Source organism: Dipodomys ordii, unplaced genomic scaffold (genome assembly GCF_000151885.1).
Source record: "Dipodomys ordii isolate 6190 unplaced genomic scaffold, Dord_2.0 Scaffold9, whole genome shotgun sequence".
Taxonomy (NCBI): Eukaryota; Metazoa; Chordata; class Mammalia; order Rodentia; family Heteromyidae; genus Dipodomys; species Dipodomys ordii.
The window spans coordinates 23,171,503-23,188,480 of NW_012267225.1; the positions used below are offsets into that span (position 1 = coordinate 23,171,503).

Genomic DNA, 16,978 nt, shown 5'->3' on the forward strand with positions numbered 1-16,978 from the left:
TTAGTTTTCTACAAGTAGTTAACCAATTTTGCCAGCACCATTTACTAAAGAACCTGTCTTTCTTCCATTCTATTTTTGAAGCTCCCTTATCGAAGATAAGATGACTATAGGTCTGTAGGTTCATTTCTGGGTTTTCAATTCTATTCCATTGGTCCTGAGGTCTGTTATTGTGCCAGTGCCAAGCTGTTTTGATTACTATGGCTTTATAGTAGAGTTTGAAATTTGGTATTGCTATTCCTCCAGCAGCGCAATGAGACACATTCTTATCTCTAGATAATTATTCTACTTGTACTGAGTCTCCTTCTTATAAGACCCACATATTTGGCACACCATGCCTTGTTGTGAATACTGCTTTTCAATTTATCTGAAGATATTTAATTATCCCACTAATTGTCTGTACCTAGCCTATAATGGCTAGTGAGTGGCACAAGTGCTATTTTTGAGAACTTCACCTGTAACAATTGCTAATTCATGGAGTCTCTGGTACATTTATTACACTTTGTTACACAGCTTCAGATCTGCCCAACGCTTTCCTCCCCCACCCTTTCTAACCCTGTATGCATTCCCACAGCCAGGTAGAGTTTATTGCTTTCTACACCTACTCAGACATATTCTAGGTTTCACTAGTTCATAGAAAGTGTGTGTGTGTGTGTTTGTGTGTGTGTGCTCATGCACACATAAGTCCTGGGGTTTGAACTCAGGGCCTAAGAGATGTCCTTGAGTATTTTTGCTCAAGACTACTGCTCTACCAGTTGAGTCACATTTCTATTTCTGATTTTTTGGAAGTTCATTAGAGATAAGAGTTTCACAGACTTCCTGCCTAGGCTGGCTTCAAACCATGATTATCAAATCTCAGCCTCCTGAGTAGCTAGGATTACTGGTGTGAGCCACTGATGCCCAGCTAGTCCACTGAAATTTCAGTGATTGGCCACAAATAAAGTATTTCTATATGGTTTTCACATTCTATAGCATTAAGACTAAGTTGAGACATAATTGTTTCATCTCTTGAAATACTATCAGTAAACACAGTGAATATCTTACTTATATAACTGACGCTTGGATATTGTTGGATGTTCTCTAGCCTACATCCACCCTCTGTCCACAGAGCAATCGTGTTGATGTAATTTTATGGTCTAATGGGTAGAAAGCAATTATGACTATTAGAAAAAAATTAATGAAAGTAAGTAACACATTAGAAATAATAGTTAAAGCCAGGCATGTAGTAGCTCATGCTTGTAATCCTACTCAGGAGACTGAGAACTGAGGATCACAGCCAGAAGACAACCTATGCAGGAACAATCCCTGAAATTCTTATCTACAATTAAGCACCCAAACAGGCAGAGTGGAGCTGTGGCTCTAGTGACAGAGTACTAGCCTTGAGCAAAAAAGCTCAAGTACAATGCCCAGCCCTGATTTCGAGCCTTAGGAATCTCCCCTTCCCACACATACACACACACACACACACACACACACACACACACACACACACACGCCATAGTGGGGTTTGTTCTTATGTGGCTGTAGCTCAGATTTTCCCACAGATACTTTCCAAGCATACTACTAAAATTTCTTTCTGTCTTTTCTTTCTTTCTTTCCTTTCTTTCTTTCTTTCTTTCTTTCTTTCTTTCTTTCTTTCTTTCTTTCTTTCTTTCTTTCTTTCATTGAACTCAGGGCCTTAAACATGCTAAGCATGTGCTCTACCACTGAGCTAAACACAATCCCAATATCTTGCTCTTTACTTTGTGCCAGTCCTGGGACTTGAACTCAGGCCTGAGAACTATTTCTGACTATTGTTGCTGAAGACTAGTGCTCTACCACTTGAGCTACAGCTCCACTTCAGACTTTTTTTTAGCAGTTAATTAGAGCTAAGAGTCTCATATACTTTCCCACCCAAGATGGCTTTGTGATCCTTAGCTTCCTGATTAGCTAGAATGGCAGCTACAGTGCTCAGCTTCTTAACATTTTTATCATTCCTCATATATAGACTACCTTCTAAGGAAAGGGTGTTGTGCATTCAATTTTTTCTCAGTGTAAAGGTTTCTCAGACAGTTATCAGTCTTGCCACTTCTCGGTAAAGAGAAGAGTCCATTCTCAATGCTAACATGGAACTTCAACTTTACTTCATATTTCTCTCTCTCTTTTTTTTTTCCAGACCAGGACTTCAACTCAGTAGCTGCCACTTTCACTCAGTTCTACAAACTGAGCCACCCCTCTAACTCTGGAACTTCACCTTTAAAGCACAGTTATTTTCATGAAGAGAAAGAATTATGTTTAACATACAGAAAAAGAGACTCAAAGGATTGACTTAAAATAATTTTAGATTCTTAACCTGTAGCCTTCATCTGTGTAATTTGGTATTAGTTAGCTCCCCATTCTCCAGTGTGTGGCTTCATTCTTATATCATTTGGGGAAAGGCAACTTGCCTTTCTAAGCTAAATCTTTTTTTGCAACATATTTAAGTAATGAGTTTGTATTCTGGTTTATTCAGTAGGTTATCATCAAATTGTTTTCCTGGTTTGTGTAGATTATAAAGCCTAAGCCCAGAGCCGGTGACTCACACCTATATTCCAGCTACTTGGGAGACTGAGCGGATCTCGGTTTGAAATCAGACCAGATAGGAAAGTCTGTGAGACTCTTTCCTCCTTAACTACAACACACACACACACACACACACACACACACACACACACACACACATACACAGCTGGAAATGGAGCTGTGGCTTAAGTGATAGAGCACTATCCTTGTGCAAAAAACTTCAGGACCAGCACCCAATCCCTGAGTGCCCCAGGATTGGCACACACACACACACACACACACACACACACACACACACAAACAAACACAGAGAGATTCATAAAGTCTAAGCAAATAAAAAGTTAAATTCTAATCCAAATGTTGAATGATAGTGCTAAAACTAGTTATTTATCTTATTTTAATGTATAATATAAGAAAGACTGCCAATTAATTTGGAAGTTTCAGTTTTATTTTTACCTCAAAACTGATTATAAATTTTCAAATCAAATGATTTTTTATTTTATTAGTTTGTAATAAAGTTCCACTGTTACTACATTTTGGACAAATTTTACAGTGTTAAGTAACTTGTGGAGGGTTTTTGAAACAAAATTTTCAATATGGCTAATGCATCATTAACATTAGTGAATGTGCCATGTAGATTTCAAAATGAAGTCTGCATTTCTGAATCTGAATCATACAGTTCAATGTCTTTTGTTATTCAAAATCATGGATTGTGCTTACATTTTTGATAAGCTTAATATTCTTAGTTTGGCATTTTGATTTATGAGGTAGAAATTTTTTTACTTTAGTTGGAAATTTCTTGATTTCTCCTTGTCATTGATCAACTTTTTCTCTTCATATTGGAAGTTTTGTTGATATAGGTTGTGTGTGTACATAGATTCATAATTAAAATTAGCCATAGTTGTCAGTAATAAAACATTTTGCCATATGGTTACATTCATTTTATTGGTGTATTATTACACATTTTTACTAGTGTTTGTTTTAAATACTTTTCCCATTGTTTCTGAGGTTTTTCTTCTTATGGTGTAGTTTTAAAAGGTGAAGATTAACATGATAAAGTGATTGTTTTCATGTTTATTTGATTTCTCACATCTACATATTTTATTTTTGCTTTCCCTGGAACATTATTTTTTATACCTTCTACCTTTGTTGTACTGAAGACTTCTCTCATATTTCATTATCAAACTCTCTTGCAACAAAGAAGCTGATGGTCCTTTATAGATAGATAGATAGATAGGTAGATAGATAGATATATATATAGAGAGAGAGAGAGAGATTATAAATGTATAAATGTTATGCTCACATTTTAAGTCATGTATTTAATTTTGTTCTTCTACCAATAAGCAAACATATTCAGTGTCTTTCTGTCTTCTCTAGCATCAGAAAAGTTGAGCAGGATTTGATTTTCTTCATCCTTAATTCCCAGTAGTTATGTAGAGATAATTTGCAACGTAAGGTCCAGGTTGTTATTTTAAAGTCTTTTATATTTTCATATAAACCAGCATACCTTGCTGATAATGCCACTTCTTTTGGCTACTATATACATCTATTGTTTCTTATAGTCATTGTTTAGTTTATTAGATACATTCTCAGTTCTTAAATAAATAAATAACATGTAAGGCCAGGCACTGGTAGCTCATGCCTATAATCCTAGTTACTCATGAGGCTGAGATCTGAAAGTTGAGGTTCAAAGCCAGTCCAAAGCAAGAAAGTCCATGAGACTCTTATCTCCAATAAACCCCCAGAAAACTGGAAGTGTTGCTGGGGTTCAAAGTAGTAGAGTACTAGCCTTGAGTGAAAGAACTCAGGGACAAGCCTTGAGTTCAAGCTCAAGACTGACCAAAAAAAAAAGTATGCCTTTAACTTCCATGTCTTTGAGTGCTCTTGTGTTTTTCACAGATCAGTCACCTGAAGCACTTTCTGACTTACATGGCTCTAGTTTCCATGTTTAGTGATTATCTGTAAAATCATTGTCACCGACCTTTGTTGGGGGTGGAGGGGCGGGGAGAGACTGTGTATGGGAGAGAAAAAGAAAGATAGATAAACAGGCAGAAAAAGATAGAGACAGAGAATCTGTTATAAACCTACTTCATCATAAATAATTCTGCTAAATACTCTAATGTTCTTGTTTGGGCTTGAGGTTGCTGTAAAATACACATGCTCCAATTCAGAGGCCTTTTACCTGTGCTTAGGGCTACAATATCTTTTAGTATTGATTCTCTGGGAGGGAAAGAGGCCATTTGAGCACCTCTGCCCTGTATCTGAGTGCTCCTAAGTACCTCAGAGAAGAGTCTGTATCACTTTTGCCTCATTCTGTGTGCATACCGCAGAGGATCTGCCTATCAAAGAGAATGTGGATTTGGTAGATTGTTTTCAGCCCAGAAAACCTCAGCAGTCTCTTGGTTTCATTATAAATATATATGCCAGAGTGGTATACTGCACAAAATAATGGCCTTCCAAAGGTGTATGTATACTAGTCCCTAGAAATTGAAAATGCATTAAATGGTATGACAAAAGGGACTTAGCAATAATGATTAAGGATCATAAGATGGAGATATTATCCTGGCTTATCAAGGCTTGCTCAAGGTAATCTCAAGCGAGAAGCAAGAGAGTTAGAGTCAGAAAGGTACATATATTACAAAAGCAAAGTTTGGAATCATGCATTTTGAAGATGAGAAAGGGGTCATGAACCAAGGAATTAGGGATGCTTCTAGAACTTGAGAAGGCAAATAAATGAATATTCCTGTAGAGTGTCTAGAAAGGACACAGTTTCGTCAACACTTGGAGTTTTTGCTTATTGGTTCCATTTCAGACTTGTGTTGCCTTTCGTCACTAAAGTTTTACTATTTGCTATTGCAATATAGGTGATCTTTTTGCCTAACAATCATGATTTTCTCTGGTGTAGGTTCAATTCCCCTGGTATTTTCAATGTGGTATACTCTCAGATGAGCCAGCCAAAGTTCTTGCATTTGGCCTTCCCTGCCAATGTATAGAGGAGGGACCGGTACTGTAAGACATTTCAAATAGAGAGAGCCAGGATGGTTTGCACATCAGTGGAATAATGCTGTTGAGTTTTGTGTGGTGCTAAGGTGGGAGAATGGCTCCAAAATACAAGTGGTGTGGGAGAATTGAAGTGTTATTTTAGAAAGGTGCAGGGAAGGAAGCAAGCAAAAGAAAGGCTGCCAACTTTAGTGAAGCTATCTCTGGTTACCGCCTCCAAAAACATGGTCTCCTGGCTCGTGCTGACACTTATCTGAGCCTCTCTCAGGGAAATAAATCTCCCCAGATTATCTTTCTGGTTCTGAACTTCAATTTCTACGTCTGAAAGCAAATTGCTCTGTTAGATGTGTGCTAGTACTTTTGACAGACAAGCTGACTTCAGGAAGCTGAGTAGGGTTCAATGCCAGGATCCACCCTCACTGGACTCAGTTTCTCCATTCTTTGCTCTCTTCCTTCCTTCCTTCCTTCCTTCCTTTCTTTTTTGTCGGTCATGGGGCTTGAACTCTGGGCTTGGGCACTGTCTCTGAGCTCTTCAGCGCAAGGCAAGCACTCTACCTCTTGAGCACAACTTCCAGTTTTCTAGTGGTTTATTGGAGATTAGAGTCTTACAGAGTTTCCTGCCTGGGCTGGCTTTGAACCTGGACCATCAGATCTCAGCCTCCTGAGTAGCTAGGAGTACAGGTGTGAGCCACCAGCACCTGGCTGCTCCCTTTCTTCTTGACTCACCATGAGAGCTGGCTGCTGATCCAACTCTACAGTCACTCTATTTCAGGCTTCATTTGCTAGGCCTAATTTGCAATCTTTTCTGGGGGGTTTTGATTGAATCTGGTTTTTTTGTTTGTTTGTTTTTTGTCCGGTCATGGGGCCTGAACTCTGGGCCTGGGCGCTGTCCCTCAGCTCTTCAGCTCAAGGCTAGCGCTCTCCCACTTGAGCCACAGCGCCACTTCTGGCTTTTTTTTCTGCTTATGTGGTGCTGAGAAATCGAACCCAGGGCCTCATGCATGCAAGGCAAGCACTCTACCACTGAGCCAACTTCCCAGCCCCTTTGATTGAATCTGGAAGATGCCCACAACTTAGAATCTTAAAGAAGAAGAATTGGGACCTGAGATCCCTTTCTCTGGGAATCTCTAATCTTTTTCAAATCAAGTTCTTGGTTCTCCCACACAAGTAATATCTGTTTCAAGGTAACTTTTCTGTCTCTACCTATAAGCAGGTGACAACCAATTAAATAAAATTTTTGGTGATGCACTCTGAGTGGGGCACTCCAGCTTGATCAAATCCTTATTTAGTGGCTTTCTGTAGATTCTTATGGCAAAGGGATTGTGTATCACATTGTGGTATATCCTTAATGGCAACTGCCAAGTTTTACATTAAATCTGAATTTTCCACCCTGAAAATATATTATGGTATATTACAGGTGCTACATTTGTACAAATATTTTGATTAACTCTGGGAAAGCTGAGGGTACACAATATCTTATTTTCTTTTTTCATTAGTAGAAAAGTTCTGGGCAAAGGGGTGGTATTTCTTAGACTTTTGCCAGCTGTATATGGCCAATGAGATGTAATCTATGTACTTTGAAACTGCAGGAAGGCAGCACAGAATGGCTGAGAAGTATCTTCGGCCTATCTGCCCTTGTTCCTGCTTGCCATCTGGAATGCGGGTGTGGTGACTGTTGTGGAAGAGAGGAAATTTTTGCATCATGGCATAATTTTTACTTCTAGATTTCTTTTATGTGAGAAAGATGGTCTATGTTGCTTAAGCCATGTTATTTTGGGTTTCTGTGTACAGCTGAATAAATTTCTAAGTAAATTAACTTTTCCACAGAGGAAAAAAATGGATTAAGAGCAATGAGGAGATATTTTAGTTTTTCAAGGATAATCCAAACATGGCAGGATCCAGGAGATGATGTCGTTGCTAAAGTATTTTGGGAAGCCAAATAGCCTGTTCTGCTACCATATTCACGTCAGCAATGGGAATTGACAAAATTGATAAATGGGGGGATGATAACAGTATAGCAATATTGTCCAAATTGCTCTGGCTCACATATATACCTAAAATTTTGTCCTGTATGTCTGTTTGATAAAGTCAGGAGCAAATCATTTCCAGAATTAGTGAACAAACCTTAGCAACATATAAACACCTTAAGAAAAATCCTACAGTGGCAACTTCTGTTGGTGAAAACAGTACACCAGCTGTGAGCAACAAAGCCAAGCAACAGAGCTCAAGGCCCCACATTTATGCTGTAGTATGGGCACACAACAGGGAGGGTGGGGTGGTAAGAAATGAGTATACAAGAAAGCACAAATAGCTTCAAAGCAAACTATAACTGACAAAGGAGTCCTTTTTCATATCATAACACTGTTTTTTTTCAGCCTAGGTAGACCTTCCAAAACCCAGAATTTCACTTAATACCTAGAATCAAATCTTGACAAAAAGCAAAGCCTTAAGTATTCTACATTTCACAGTCCCTTTCTGGAGAAGCTACTAGAGGATGCCCACATCCGAAGTGAGAGAGTGAGAGGCCGAGGACTATGCGAACTGTCACTTTGGTTTTAATCTACAAGTTTCCTCCAGTTCCAATGTTGAACCCAGATCTGATTCCTGACAGATTCCCCTGCTTGTTTGCTATGCCTCCATCCCTGCCTCCCTTCTTTCTTTCCTTCCTTCCTTCCTTCCTTCCTTCCTTCCTTCCTTCCTTCCTTCCTTCCTTCCTCTTTCTTTCTTCCCTCCCTCCCTCCCTCTTTTTCTCTCTCTTGCTCTCTTTCTGGTGGTCCCCATGCTTGAACTCAGGGTTTCATGCTGGATTGTCTTGTTTGTTAGACTCCCATTCTACCAGTTGAGCCATGTCTCCTGCCCAACGTTTTATTTATTTGAGGATAGAATCTTGTGGATTATTTTCTAAAAATAGACAGCCCCAGGCTGGCTTCAGACTGAGATCATCCAGACATTAACTTGCTGAGTAGTTATGATCACACATGTTAGCCACCTATATGCTTGGCTCATTTTCTGTATTTTTAAAACACAAGTTAGGCTTGTTGAGATTTAGGCCTCCTGCATTCCATTGTCAAGGTCAGCTCTTCATCGAGTAAGTTATTGGAGAAGAGCTTAATTCTCAAAGAGGAACTATTTATTTATTTGCAGAATGAGACAGAGAAATCCTGTCTCTTTCAGTTAATTAACTATAATTACATAAGCAATCTTGTGCCTCTTAGTCTTGAGTTACCTCACTATCTAAGCTTTTGAAGGCAACAATAAGGAATCCCAATTTAAGTTAAGAATTTAACCAAGTGCTTTAGTAGTTAAAATAACACACTGATCTGTGGAAAGGCATGCTTTGGAGAACAGCTAATGGTCACACTTGAGCAGTCTAAGTACACAGCCTCAAGTTTTCAACCTAACAGTTGGATGCAGGGCCTAGTACTTACTGGGAAAGCACTCTGCCACTTAAGCTGGACCCTGACATTCCTTTTGTATTTTGTTTTTGAGTCTCCCTAACTTTGTCTGGTGCTGGCCTGGAATTCCTCTTGCCTCTATCTCTTGAGTAGCTGAGATTTTAGTCATATATTACCATGCTAGTTAGATGGAAAATTCTTTTAATGTGATGGTCATGGAAACCTTAAGTTCTGTATTGCTAAAATGATGAGAAATAATGCGGCTCTTAGAAACAAGGAAATATGGTAATTCTAGACTTAAACTCTCTGGCATTGTGCCAGGATCTGAGAGCACTTAAAGCATAGCAGCCTTCAGGAAGTTCCCATCCAATGAAGGAATGACTAATACTCACGAAACAAGAAAGAAAACTAAAGCAAAGGCCACTTCTGGTCACATGTAAAATTACACAGCAAGGATTATAACAAGAGCTCAAGGATAAAGGTGAGAGTCAAAGGTTGAATTAAAGCAACTACTCAATATTCCACACACAGGAAACTAAGTGGATGAAAGAAACTAACAATTTTCCATCGGAACAGAGTCACAAATCACACCTCATGGCTGTGTAAATACAATTAGTAAGGTGGATTCTGAACATGCGGAACACTTTTGGCAACATGTAACTTGGAACTGAGCATTTGGCTTGCTTTTTGAAGGGTGTGTGCATTCAGAACCTAGGGAAGAATCCCAAAGTAAATTCCACAGTAAAAAACAAATTTTTACACACTGAAAGAATACTGTCCTGTATGACAGGAAAAGGCTGGTCAATAAAATGATGGCACACAGTAACTTGAGCCTTCGTGTGGCCTAGCCCCTGCAAACAGTGGAGCCATTCAGTGATGCTAATGACTGTATTTCCTCCGTGGAATTTAAGTGCTGTTAAATATTCAGATACTACTAACTATTCAACTGAATGTAAGTGACCACAAAATATTATAGTTAGTGTTCTTATTTTTTTTCAAAAAAACCTTGAACGCTGGAGGAAAGAACGACCTCTTTGTACTAATTGGCTGTTTCAAGACTATTGTAGTGTTTCCTTGCATGTAGTTAACACATCTTTATATATGTTTTGTATAGGAATTTTGTATGAAGGGATTCATAACAGATTTAAATTTTTTATTCACATAAGTTTTGTTCATAGTAGCCAATCTAAGAAGGAAAAAATAGAAACTGAGGCAAAAGCTATAATCTACCTAACAACTGGAACTCCTTTTTAAAAGAAGTCACAACTTTGTTTGCTTTAAGTTGTGTGTGTTTGTGTGTGTGTGTTTGTGTGTGTGTGTGTGTGTGTGTGTGTGTATCAATTCCCCCATCTTGAACTCATGGCCTCCTGTTCTGGCTTGACTTCTTTGCTCATGGTTAGTGGTCTGCTACTTTAGCCATGCCTCTAATCTGGCATTTCACTGGTTAATTGGAGATGGAATCTCATGGATTTTTTTCCTGCCCAGGTTGACTTCAAATCACAGCCTTACATGTCTCAATCTCCATAAGTAGCTAGGACTACAGATGTTAGCTGCTAGTACCCAGCTGCTTTAATGTCTTTAAAGAGATTAAATGTATTTTGTATAGGGGAAACATTGAACTTTTTTTTTGCCAGTCCTGGGGCTTGAACTCAGGGCCTGGGTGCTGTCACTGAGCTTCTTTTGCTTAAGCTATAGCATTCTACCACTTTAGCCACGGTGCCACTTCTAGCTTTTTCTGTTTAGGTAGTACTGAGAAATGGAACCCAGAGCTTCATTCATGCTAGACAAACACTTTATCATTAAGCCACATTTCCAACCCTAAAATTTACCCTTTTGTTGTTGTTGGTGGTGGGGTACTAGGGTTTAAACTCAGGGCTTTGACTCTAATAGTCAGTTCTCCATCATTTGAGACATATCCCCTCAGCCCTTCTTGCCCTTTTTTTTTTTTTTGTCAGTTGTGGGGATTGAACTCTGGTGCTGTCCCTCAGTTCTTCAGCTCAAGGTGAGCACTCTACCACTTGAGCCACAGAGCCACTTCTGTTTTTCTGGTCTAGTGGTTAATTGGAGATAAGTCTCATGGACTTTCCTTCCCAGTCTGGCTTTGAACTACAGTCCTCAGATCTCAGCCTCCTAAGTAGCTAGGATTACAGGCGAGAGCAACTGGTGCCCAGCTTTGCTCTTATTTTTTTAGTTTTGCTTTTTGCTGGAGCCATACAGGATTGCAATTCTATTTATGCTTCCTCCTTTAGCAGGGATGAAAGCTATACATATCACCATAGCCAACTTTTTCTGTTGGTATGATGTCTTGCAAATTTTTTCTTTCTTTTGGCCCAGACTGGCCTGAAACTCTGATCTCAGCTCCAGATAGCTAGGATGACAGGCATGTATCAAAGGGATGGGGAGAGGGATTCTTACAAAGATAGCCTGAAACTGCTATCCTTCCCCATTCTCTGCTTCCTGAGTACCTAAGATTATAAGCATGCACCACTGGCCCCAGCTGTTTAGAAGGTCAGAATCCAACACAAACTTTCGAAAGGAGATCAAAATGTTACAATCATGTGTAACTTTAGTGGTATGTCAACCAACAGTATTTTTTTTGGGGGGGGGAGTGGTCATGGGGCCTGAACTCTGGGCCCAAACCTACAATATTTTTAACATCTGGAAAATGTCTTGGGATTCAAATTTTGTGTAAACTAGCTTATATGTACAAATAATGTTTAACATTAGTGTAAAAAGAAAATTCTCTACATTAAATAATAGATCAAAATAATCTATGATGGAAGAACTTTAAAAATAGCTTTGTATGGACTTGGAAGGTGGCTCAGTGGTAGAGTGCTTACCTTGCATGCATGAGGCCATGGGGGGGGGGGGGGGGGGGGGGGGGGGGGATTCGATTCCTCAGCACCACATAAGCAGAAAAAGCCAGAAGTGGCGCTGTGTCTCAAGTGGTAGAGTGCTAGCCTTGAGCTGAAATGCTGAGGGAGAGAGCCCAGGCCCAGAGTTCTGGTCCCACAAGCAGCGAAATAAATAAATAAATAAAATAGCCTTGTAACATCACTACCTGAGAAAATATTTAATTTAACAATAAGGACTACAAGTTACCCAGGAATGTTTTCCCCTAAATCAAAACTTTTGAAAATCATATTAATGTTCATATTCAATGTTCATTTAATTAATTTTTATTTTTGCAGTTCTATTTATTGAACCCATGGCTTTTCACTTGCCAAACAAGTAATCTATCGCTGAGATATGCCATCAGCCTCATATTCTTTCTTGGCAGTACCAGGGTGGAAACTTGGGGCCTTACACTTTCCAGAGAGGTGCTCTATTACTTGATTCATGCTCTAAGCCTCTTAATGTTCTATGTGGTGTGTGTGTGTGTGTGTGTGTGTGTGTGTGTGTGTGTATGTGTGTGTGGGCACGTGCACCCACTCTGGAGCTTGAACTCAGGGCTTAGGCACTGTTCCTGACCTTTTTTGCTCAAAGCTAGTGCTCTACCAGTTGAACTACACCTCAACATCTGATATTTTGGTGGTTAACTGGAGACAAAAGTCTCCCGGACTTTCTTTGCCCCAACTGGCTTCAAATTACAATTCTCTGATCTCAGCCTCCAGAGTAGCTAGGATTACAGGTATAAGCCACCACACCTGCTTCAACATTCTTTTTAAATAGCAAGTGCCTCTGTGTAATTAGAAGTGATTGAATAGACAAAATTTAATTGGCATACTTCCTTTCAAGTACATATTCTCTTTCAAATACATTTCTCTTGAATGTACATGTATTTATTTCAAGAAATTCAGCTGAGGGGTGTCTTAAATCTAGTTTCAGGGTTTACCAAAACATTGTAATCTTGCTGATATTACATAAGACTTTGTGAGGGGTTGAGTTCTGGAACAAAGGCTGATATAAGGAATTTAGAGCATGATGCTTAATCATATGCTAAGATTTTTTTTAAAAAAAGAGGAAATTGCATAATGTAATAGAGCAAGTGACCTGCAAATGATTAACTCTTTTTTTAGCTTTATGATGAAATAAAGTGTTTAGAAAAAGCAACAATGTTCATTTTGATAGTAGTATTATATTAATATTTCAGAGAAAAGATAAAAATTCTACTTCTGAAAATTGAATACAAATTTATGTAATTATTCTCACTTTTATGCATACTGATAGAAATTATTATAATCCAAGAGGAAAGCAAAGAGACATTCTTTTAATAAAGAATATTATACTTTAGGCAGAGTATGAAATATTAAAGATACTTTTGTAAGCAGTAATATCTTTGGTTAGTCATATCCTACCACAGTAATTTTTAGAGTGTATTCCTGTCTGTGGATTTATTTTTATATCAGACTTCTGAAAATCCCAAAGAAAGAAACATAACTGGAGAATAACTATATTAGTATCTATAGCTAACCTATAATCATGCTTTGGGCATAAGCAAATATCTTAGCATATCTATGTAAATATTATTCAAAAATGAGTCATGTGAGTGATATGAATTTTTTTCCTTTCTCCTTCTTTCTTTCTGTTATCTCTCCTTCTCTTCATCTGCTGCTTCCTCTCTCTTTCTCTCCCCTTCTATTTTAGACAGGACTCACTATGTAGCTGGCTTTGAACTCCTGACTCTGCTACCTTGGCCTCTTGAGTGCTAGAGTTAAAGACATGCACTATAATACCTACCTAGTTAATTTTTTTTCTTGATGTGTCCTTTGGTCTTCCTGTTTTGTACTCTTAGACTTCATAATTAATCTTCCTACTCTATACCAGATAAAGGAATGCTTCAGTATGATCAAAGAGTACTTTATTAAGATATCCCCCATAGTGCCTTTTATGATTGAATTCCAATTTAGATTTCTGCTTTGCTTTATTATTATCATCGTTAATATTATCATTATCTTTAAGTAGCGGTACAAAAGGGTTTCAATTCAATATGCCAGTTTATGAATCCAGTGCAATCTCAATTAGTGTTACCTTTTCCATCATTCTCTCCCACATCTACGCCCTCGCATCCCCTCAAGCTGCCTGGCTCCATTTTCACATATATATATTAAGTGTTATGACGGTATTTGCCCACCATTCCTCTCTTTTTTATCTGAATTTCTGCTCTCTAAGCCTTCACATAATTATCATGTCCAGCCCTCAGGTTGACAATATCCCACAGCTCCTTGTGTGTCTCTTGGCTCCCTGCTTCATGGCCTCTTTGCCTTTTTCTTCTTGACAATACATTTTTGTGGAGTAAATACATCATTAACTTCCTGACAGAGGGAGTATTAGACATAAACCTTTGGTTACTTAGGTGGATTAACTATCAATTCTGTCACACTTGAGTGGCAGTACTAGTTCTAGGTTACAAATCACTATCTGTTACCATTTTGAAGGTGTTGAGCCCTTGTCCTTTAGCTTCAAACATTTCTCTTGAGAAGTCAGTCACCTGATTTTCACTTGGGGGACTGCAACCTGTTCTTCTATCTGGGAACTTTCAGGATCTCTCTAATGTTTCAAAGTTTCACAATGATGTATAATGGTGTGAGTCTTTCTTAGAATTAACTTTTCTATGAATTTACTGCGTCCTATCAGCCTGGGGAAATGTTTTCCAGCTCTGTGGCTGTTTCTTACCTTAGCTTGTTAGTTTCTTCCTCTTCATTGTTTTTCTTTCTGAAACTTGAACGTTGCACTTCCTGGATCATTTTTTCTCTTCTGTTTGCCATCTTTCAAATTTTAGTTCTCATTTTTGAAAGACTGTATAGACTTTATCCTTCAAACTTCTGATGAAATTCTTATACATTTGTGTTAGGACTTTCTAATTTCCAAGATAACTAAGTTTATTTTATTTTAGTTAGTGTCAATTAGTTGCACAAGGGTGCTTCATTTTAAGTATGTCCATTTTAGATATAATACACCTTGATCAGTGTTCATCCCTCAAACTTCTCTCTCCTCCCCATCCTCCTTTCTCAACCATTCTCACCAACTTTTCTTGTTCTGTTTTGTACATGTAACTGGATTATTATGACTATGTTTGTCTTTTACCCTCTGCATTTGCCCACCCACTCTCAGTACTACCCTGTCCAGACATGTTTCAATTTCCAAATTTTCTTTGTGCTATATTGCCTGTTAATTGTTCATGTTTTCAGCATGAAACGTCTTATACAAAGTTTAATCAGGCTGAAAAATCTACTGTTTTTAAACATAACACTTTGAATATTTCTTCAAAATAGTCTGTCTCTGCATTATGAATTCAGATATCTGCATCTGATTAAAAAAGATTAATGGGCATCAGTGGCTCACACCTGAAATCCTGCATATTCAGGAGGCTGAGATTTGAGGACCTCGGTTCAAAGCCAGCCCACGCAGGAATGTCAATGAAACTCTTCAATAAATCACAAGAAGCAGGAAGTGGAGATGTGGCTTCAGTGGTAGAACCCTAGCCTTGAGCACAAAAGCTCAGGGACCGCCCCGAGGTCCTGAGTTCAAGCCCAAGGTCTGGCAAACAAACACACAAAAATTAATGGTGGATTTTAAATAATTTTTATTTCTATCTTTCTTAATATTTGTTCTGTTTCCTTTAATTTCTTCTTTCATAGTTGAACCATTTTCAAATTGTTGGGCATTTGGGGTTATCTGCCTATTTTTAAGAGGAGCAAAGGAGATAACTAAAACCAGGGATAAGATTTTATTACAGAAAGACAAAGGCAACATCAGCATCTTTGAGTGTTTTCTCTTGAATCATTTGGTTTCTCCAGAGAGGAATGTTCAATTGTCTGTCTAAAGCAGGGGCAGGTATAGGTATAAGCCTGTCAATGTCCTTGAAGCCAGTGAATGGATGATATATAAGGGGAGACAGACTTGTCTATTCTGTATAAACATTCCCACTCAGTCTCCCTTCATTCACAATGAAGTATGTGTTCAGTTTTCTGTGGACAGAAAACAGATAAATGTGATTCTGCAAAGCACAGTAAAGGCAACAATGCCTTTTCAGAGGATCCAGGAGAGAACCTGTTCTCTCTCTTTCCCTGTTTCTATAGGCTGTTGGCACCTTCAGGCTCGTGGCAACATCATTTCAATGTCTACTTACTTCCTTATACTATATATAACAAGCAGCTTTGATCGTCTGCCACACCCACTCCAGTGGAGTCTGCTTAGCATGGGAAACCATCTACCAGACCATGATAGGGGCTTCAGAGACCTATCTCTGAGTTTTGGGACTTCACCGAAGTCTACCTCAGAGAATGGGGCTTTACAGAAACCTATCTCCAAGTTTTGGGACTTCACCGAAGTCTACCTCGGAGAATAGGGCTTCTAAGAGGCCTACTCCTGGGAAAAGGCTGGCAAACCCCTGGGAAAGATGTGTTTCTGCCTATCTTTTCCTCATAAGAGTGCCTATTAATCTTTTACTGTTTCTACTGCTCTTTGTACTTGCTCATTGTCAACGTTTCCCTATACAAAGCTCTTTCTTAAGAGTGTTGACGACTCCAATATCTGATGAGTGTCTTAAAAATATGACTAACTCACCGGAGTTAAGTGCTACCCTGAAACCCCTCTTATGGAGGCTAGAGACAAGCCATAAGCAAATATAAAAGTATTGGGGGTTTCGCGAAGTCACTTCAGCAGAAGGAATTGTTTGTAAGAAACTTACAAGAAGCTGTAGGGCGACTAGAACAGAAGGAATGTATGGCAATTGCTGAGATAACTACTTAGGAGAAAAAACTTCCTACTACTCTCTCATTTACTAAGAGACTTGCTAGATCTAAGTCTCCTTGGTGCTTATTATTAAAGAAGGAACAGGAAGGAAAAATCCTATGGGACAATTAAGGCCTCTATAGAAATAAGGTAATGGTTAAATGGTGACAAACGTGGAAACCCATTATATTTCTTAGAGATAAGCCGGAAACAAGTGTCTTTCAGGCGACCAGCTGTTGACCACCCAAGAATGAAGCCCTGCAGCAAGATTGTGTAAACTTTTGCCTTTTCAGGCGACCAGCTGGTGACCATCCAAGAACGAAGCCTTGCAGCAAGATTGTGTAACCTTTTGCCCTTTCTTATGGAGA

The 16,978-nt window shown here is 38.7% G+C and overlaps 1 protein-coding gene across 1 annotated transcript in view; it reads right to left on the reverse strand.

The window, feature by feature from the left end:
• The window catches only part of LOC105980356 (cholesterol 7-alpha-monooxygenase), a 45,185-nt gene extending 30,423 nt beyond the window's left edge, over positions 1-14,762 (reverse strand). Inside the window, exons 1-2 of the mRNA XM_013009211.1 lie at positions 14,550-14,762; positions 1,046-1,133 (exon numbers count right to left, since the gene is read on the reverse strand). The gene's annotated coding sequence lies outside the window, so the exon portion shown is untranslated. The remainder of the gene's footprint in view (positions 1-1,045; positions 1,134-14,549) is intronic.
• Between the last annotated feature and the right edge of the window lie 2,216 nt (positions 14,763-16,978).